Below are 7,441 nucleotides of genomic sequence, written 5' to 3'. Positions count from 1 at the left end.
GTGATCACTGAAACCCCACTATGCAACAGTGCTGATGAGCTGAGGCCCGGGCCTGCAGTCTCAGAGGGGATTAGCCCACTCAACGACACTAGCTAAATTACAGGGATCAACGTCAGCTGAACACATCCCCTGCTGTGTGTTGCTGCTCCCAATGGAACACAGTGATAAATCACAAAGCATGTTGATAATTATCCTGTTGGATTTTCCCATACAGTAGCATTTGTCCTATTTTACGCGTCATAACTGGACCAAACTCTATCTAAACTATAAATTCTATGATTGTCAAACAAATTGATAACTCCTGTATTACACAAAAAAAATCTTCCATCGAAGCCAAACATACAGTATTACAGCGCTACGGTACCTATCTACAAAAGCTATTCATCAATCACATTGCATCAATGATTGGTTCAATTGTTAGTACAAACCTAGAGCATGACACAACGGAGCTTGTCAGGGTAATCTTTAACTCCCAGTACGACTGACCGTATGGCAGCCAACGACGTACCAAACACAGGGCCTGTTCAGCAGTAGCAGCAGCACCCATATCTCTTACAAGTGTAAACAGTTGTCAAATCTTTAACAACGTATGCACATTTACAAGTGCATCACTCACACTTGTGTTGGCAACACAAGGGAATGTCACGCAGACATTTAAATACAACAGAGAGGCAGTACTAGCAGTGCTGGCAATGGCCCTAATGACAGTACCTCTGTGTATCATCTGCTCTATTAAATCGAGGGGAGTACGCGCTTCTTAGTTACAGCATGGGGAAAGAAAAGCATGATTCAGGAGACTACATAACTACATAACATATGCTCCCGAGTGGCGCAGCGCAAGTGGCGTCACTATAGTACCTGGTTAGAATCCAGGCTGTATCACATCCGGCTGTGATTGGGAATCCCATAGGGCGGCGCACAATTGGCCAAGCGTTGTCGGGGTAGGCCGTCATTGTAAATAAGAATTTGTTCTTAACTGACTTGCCTAGTTAAATAAAATAACAGAATGAGAAAAAACCTTGGGAATCCCATTCAAAAGGGCGTTAAGGTTAGTGGTTAGAGTGTTGGACTAGTAACCGGAAGGTTGCAAGATTGAATCCCCGAGCTGACAAGGTAAAGATCTGTCGTTCTGCCCCTGAACAAGGCAGTTAACCCACCGTTCCTAGGCCATCATTGAAATTTAGAATTTGTTCTTAACTGACTTGCCTAGTTAAATAAAGGTAAAATAAAAAATACTTGTAAGTTTTGTTGTGGTGGTTTGGTATGTTTGTAATGCCCTTTTTTTTTGGGGGGGGGGGGGGGGCAATACCACAGGTGAACCAAAGTTCTTAAACGACGTGACGTTGTTGTGTCTGAACTGAATCCAGTCAGACATAGTGGAGTGTTTGGATTCTAGGGCCGAAGACAGAATTATTGGACCGTTGTTACAATGGTTACTGATACCAGCACAACAGCAATCAGATAGCAGCGTATGTTAAACCTCTCCTTTACTGCGCTATTAAACAGATGATTACATTATTCAAACTGTTTGTGCTCCTCCTATGTGTAGATTACCAGGGAGGTACGCGGCAAGATAAGCCGTAACGTAGACACACAACGGAACGGCAGCAGTAAAAACAAAACTCAAAGATTAAGACCCACAGTGTTTGCTCCAAACACAACCTCCACGCTACACCCACTTCTAATGTCAGCAGAAACCACAAGCTACCGAAGAACACCCTCAAATTATACTTGTAGTTTTGTTACAAGTTTACTATGAGTCATTATATTGATCCAAGTTTCCTTCAATGAGAACATTCCCAACCGTGCTGATTGTGCTGTACATGCATGTCACTATGGAGAGATTAGCCTGAGTAATGATGTGCTGACAGGTGAACAATGGCCTAGAAAAACACTAGTTATCAATGTGGCCCATTTGACCTTTGACTTGGGTTATGAATGAAAAAGGACAATGACATCATATTAAATTAACATACATTTAGAAACAGATTTTACCACAGAAATGGCAGCAATTGTTTTATGAATTGTCAAATTTAATTGGGAAGAATACATTTTCGTCTTCAAATTGAAAAATATATAAGTAGATAGAAGTCAGTTGTTTAATCACCTTAATATGGAGGTGTATTGTGAAGCAGCCTTGTTATAAAAACATAAGGGAAGTATCCTTTAGAGCAGGTCATCTTTGTATTGTTTGTTCAGTTTTAAGGTCATGTCCATCTGCCCACTCTACTCTGTCCAAAACAGATACAGTCTACAAAGCTAGTGAAACAGTCAAAGATTTCTGATATAGTGCACAAGGCAAATCGACCTGTATTTGGTCAGCTCTGTCGTTCAAATACCACACTACTTCAAGATCTAGAGCAAACAATATTCATTCAATACCATTGTTTGCTTTTTTGTTCAGGCTCACGGTTCATAGATAACCCTCTTCTCCCTCATTTCTAAAAGATGTGACACCTAAATATAGAGTAGATTCATTTCACATGTTATTGACTCGGAGCTCTGACACTCACCGACGATTGATGATTTCAGTTTATATGAAGCTTCTTTTAAACTAAATTGACTCTGCGATGTAGTGCTGTACCAAAACCCCAAACAATACCCATCTAACTAAAAAGTAACACATAACTCTTTAACCTTTTACTGAACTGGGCTAAATCAAGGTCACACGGAGTGTTTCTTGGTAGTCTTAAACAAATCTACTTTGAAACAAAAGTATAAACCTCACACACATGGTTATGGGCTTAAAAAAAGAAGACACCTGTACCATGTCAGATATAGAGATGAAATTGATTACATTTTGAGTTTGCATCCCGATATTAGACTTTATATGCATCACAGAAGACTGAAATATAACAAAACCGTTTGAAATTGAAACACCGGATTTCTGGCGGGTTTGTTGAAATAATGAATGTTTATTAATGATGAAATTATAAAATAAAATCTGAATAACATTCCAGCCATGAGGCCACGAGGTCATTTGATTGCAGGAGAGGGCTACAGTCCTAAATGAACATTGAATATTCCTGTCATTCTAGCAGGTGTATTACAAGGTGAATGATTTATTTACACTTATAGGTAACACATATTACTAATACTAGTGCATGTATATTATATATTATTGAGAAATTATTGGAATTTTAACAGATGCAAAACCATTGTCTAAAGGTGTATTTTGTTTACCTCAGCAGAGTGTAATTGTAAAGTGGGGACAGACATAGGTGTGTATCTGGTCTACTGGACTGGTAATTCAACCCTTATTTTACCAGGTAAATTGACAGAACAATTTTTTTTAACATGAGAGAAGAGGGGAGATGAATGAGCCAATTGGAAGCTGGGGATGATTATGTGGCCATGATGGTATGAGGGCCAGATGGGGAATATAGCCAGGACACCGGGGTTAACACCCTTACAATAAGTGCCATGGGATCTTTAGTGACCACAGAGAGTCAGGACCCCTGTTTAAATTGCCATCCGAAAGAGAGCGCCCAACTCAGGGCAATGTCCCCAATCACTACCCTGGGGCATTGGGTCTCCTTAGACCAAAAGAAAGAGAGCCTCCTACTGGCCCCCCAAAACCACTTCCAGCAGCATCTGGTCTCCCATACAGGACCAACCCTGCTAGGCTTCAGAGGCAAGCCAGCAGTTGACTGCAGGGTGGTATGCTGCTGCCAAGGCAGAAGCTGGTATGTCCCAGGAATAGTCTGCACTCTAGTGGACAGAATGGCCTTTAAGATGAGGACTCCAAAATGTAAGCACATGTAAAGGTTAAACTAAAAAAGGTTCTTGAAGAACACAAGACTATGCAGGAAGGCAAATACGATGGTGGCCCCTGTCAAACCTACATACCAACAAAAAAAGGTGAAATAAACACACCAGGAGAGTGCAGTAATACTTTTCCATCTTCCTGCTCCAAGTAGGTCAGCTGTAGACTTCACTGTACCATTGTTGGGCCTGAAAACTCAAAATGGGGCTAGATTCCACATCAATCTCTCCCTCAGTGATTCACTTTTTATTATTCAAAGGTTGAGCTGCCAATAGTTGACTATGGACTGTGAACACAGGCTTGGGAAACTGAAGAGGTGAGTAGTCATGGGAAGACAATCACATCAGACCTGAGAGCAATCCAACACTTGAAGACAAGAAAAGCACTCCTATCTTCTCTAGCAGCTGAGGCCCTGTAAACACAGAGTATAGACACTGGGTCTTGAAGGCCTTGGGCTCCAGCCAAAGCCTGGGGATGTGCTCAGTGAATGGCTGGGTTGTGCGGAGTCTCAATGGCAGACAATGGGAGCTGCGTTCACTGTGACTCACCTGCGTAAACACCCAAAGAAAGGTCAAGGTCCAGCTGCAGAGTGGCACTGCTGCCATTGAGGATGGGCTCTGTCACATTGAGACGCTCCTGTTCAGAGGCTCTGCCCAGCACAAAGGAATCAAACCCACAAGGACAAATAAACACCAATTCCATCAATAGAAAGCAGGAAGCTGAAGGTAGAGTACAAAGCAATATGTTCCTGATCCGGGATACAGGGTCAACCTGAATGACAACACATCATCAACGTAAATAAACAACATCGATCTGTTGTATTTAAGAAAACTAATCATGACTTCTCACAAGATTCCGACTTCGGACAAATTATTTGAAAGCAAACAGGTTATAATGTTCAGAAAGTCAATATTATTTTGTTCAGCAACTGAACATAGGTTTTCACTGATTCAAAACATTTCTCACCAGTAAGCCAGCCACCAGCCCTTGAGAATATATTTGATCTAGAAAATATGTATGAAAATCCACATTAGGCCTCAATTCACATTATAGTAGTTATAATTATTATTCTCTTACTTTAGACAATTTTTTGAAAATGCTAAATATATAGCTACCCCAACTTAAAAAAAGGACATTAAAATAGCCTGAATATGTTCTAGTGTCACATGTAATTGCAGAGCCATTGACAGTAGATTGAGGAAAACCGGGGCCAGGAGAACCAGAATGTTAGCACCTGCTATGAAGTACCTCAGATAAAGACGGAGGCTGATGGTTCCCTCTGAGTAACTCTTCTCCACCATGCGTTAAACTGGCTATAATACACCCAAATAGTCATGTAAATCCTTGAGTTATTCTTTATATGCAGGTGGCGTATGAAGGTAGACAAACTGAGAATATATACTGCCCTCCAGTGGGAGCAAAGAGGAAGCAGCAGACAAAAGTTCTTACCTTGTAAAGAACACCGTGTTCAACGAACTTGACAGCTCTCATTGCTTTGATACAGACTGACTCTGTTCCAAATGGCACCATATTCCCCATTCAGTGCACTACTTTTGACCAGAGGTATTTCCTATATAGTGCACTACTTTTGACCAGAGGTATTTCCTATTTAGTGCACTACTTTTGACCAGAGGCATTTCCTATTTCGTGTACTACTCTTGACCAGAGGCATTTCCTATTTAGTGCACTACTTTTGACCAGAGGTATTTCCTATATAGTGCACTACTTTTGACCAGAGGTATTTCCTATTTAGTGCACTACTTTTGACCAGAGGCATTTCCTATTTCGTGTACTACTCTTGACCAGAGGCATTTCCTATTTAGTGCACTACTTTTGACCAGAGGTATTTCCAATTTAGTGCACTAATTTTGACAAGAGGTATTTCCTATTTAGTGCACTACTTTTGACCAGAGGTATTTCCTATTTAGTGCACTACTTTTGACCAGAGGCATTTCCTATTTAGTGCACTACTTTTGACCAGAGGCATTTCCTATTTCGTGTACTACTCTTGACCAGAGGCATTTCCTATTTAGTGCACTACTTTTGACCAGAGGTATTTCCAATTTAGTGCACTAATTTTGACCAGAGGTATTTCCTATTTAGTGCACTACTTTTGACCAGAGCTCTATGGGCCTTGTTCAGAAGTAAATAAATAAAGGGAAAGGGTGCCATTTCAGGAAGTTACCGCTGAGATATAATCCTCTTTAATTATTCTGACAAACAAGACAGCACAGGATGCTGTGTGCTCTCCCACGAGGTGGGGGGTGGATGAGTGTGCCTGAGGCAGGGGCTGTGCCAGCCTTCCCCTCTTCTTCATCATCCTCATCCTTCTTCAGCAGCGAGGTGATACCCACTCAGGAGCCCTGGAGTTCCGTGTACCTACCCCGTGCCACCGTGTGACCCTAAAGAGAGAGAAGATGCTTACTGTCAGCCCTCCGAGGTGTGTTTACATAGTTTTGTACATAGTTAAAGTGCCTTCAGAAAGTTTTCCCACCCCTTGACATTTTACACATTTTGTTATGCTACAGCTTGAATTCAAAATGGCCCACACATAATACCCCATAATGTCATAGTGGAATGATGTTTTTAGAATTTTTGACAAGTTTTTACAACCCCTTTATTATGGCAATCCTAAATAAATTCAGGAGTAAAAGTCACATAATAAGTTGCATGGACTCTCTGTGTGCAATAATAGTGTTTAACATGATTTTTGAATGACTACCTTATCTCTGTACCCCACACAATACAATTAGGTCCCTCAGTCAAGCAATGAATTTCAAACACAGATTCAACCACAAAGACCAGGGACATTTTCCAATGACTCGCAAAGAAGGGAACCTATTGGTAGAAAAACTATTGGTATAAAAAAAGCAAACATTGAATATCCCTTGGTGAAGTTATTAATTACACTTTGGATGGTGTATCAATACACCCTGTCACTACAATGATACCGGTAGGTGTTCTTCGTAACTCAGTTGCCGGAGAGGAAGGAAACCGCTCAGGGATTTCACGAGGCCAATGGTGACTTAAACAATACTAACATGACGGAGGGAAAATAAGGAAGCCTGTACAGAATACAACATTTTCCAAAACATGCATCCTGTTTGCAACAAGGCAGTAAAGTAAAACTGCAAAAAATATTGCAAAGAAATTAACTTTATGTCCTGAATACAAAGCATTATGTTTGGGGAAAATCCAACAAAACGCATCACTGAGTACCATTCTTCATAATTTCAAGCATGGTGGTGGCTACATCATATTATGGGTATGCTTGTCATCGGTAAGGACTAGGGAGATTTTTAGGATAAAAATAAACGGAATAGAGCTAAGCACAGGCAAAATCCTAGAGGTAAACCTGGTTCAGTCTGCTTTCCAACAGACACTGGGAGACAAATTCACCAAGGCCAAATATACGCCGGAATTGCTTACCAAGATAACATTGAATGTTCCTGAGTGGCCTAGTTCCAATTTGACTTAAATCGGCTTGAAACCCCATGGCAAGATTTGAACATGGCTGTGATCAACAACTAACTTGACAGAGCTTGAAGAGTACTGTGCAAATATTGTACAATCCAGCTGTGTAAAGCTCTCAGAGACTTAACCAGAAAGACACACAGCTGTAATTACTGCCAAATGTGATTCTAATGTATTGTCTCAGGGGTGTGAATACTTATG

This window comes from Salmo trutta, chromosome 20 (assembly GCF_901001165.1).
Source record: "Salmo trutta chromosome 20, fSalTru1.1, whole genome shotgun sequence".
Lineage (NCBI taxonomy): Eukaryota > Metazoa > Chordata > Actinopteri > Salmoniformes > Salmonidae > Salmo > Salmo trutta.
The sequence above is the reverse complement of the archived record's forward strand: the minus strand, read 5'-3'. Positions refer to the sequence as shown.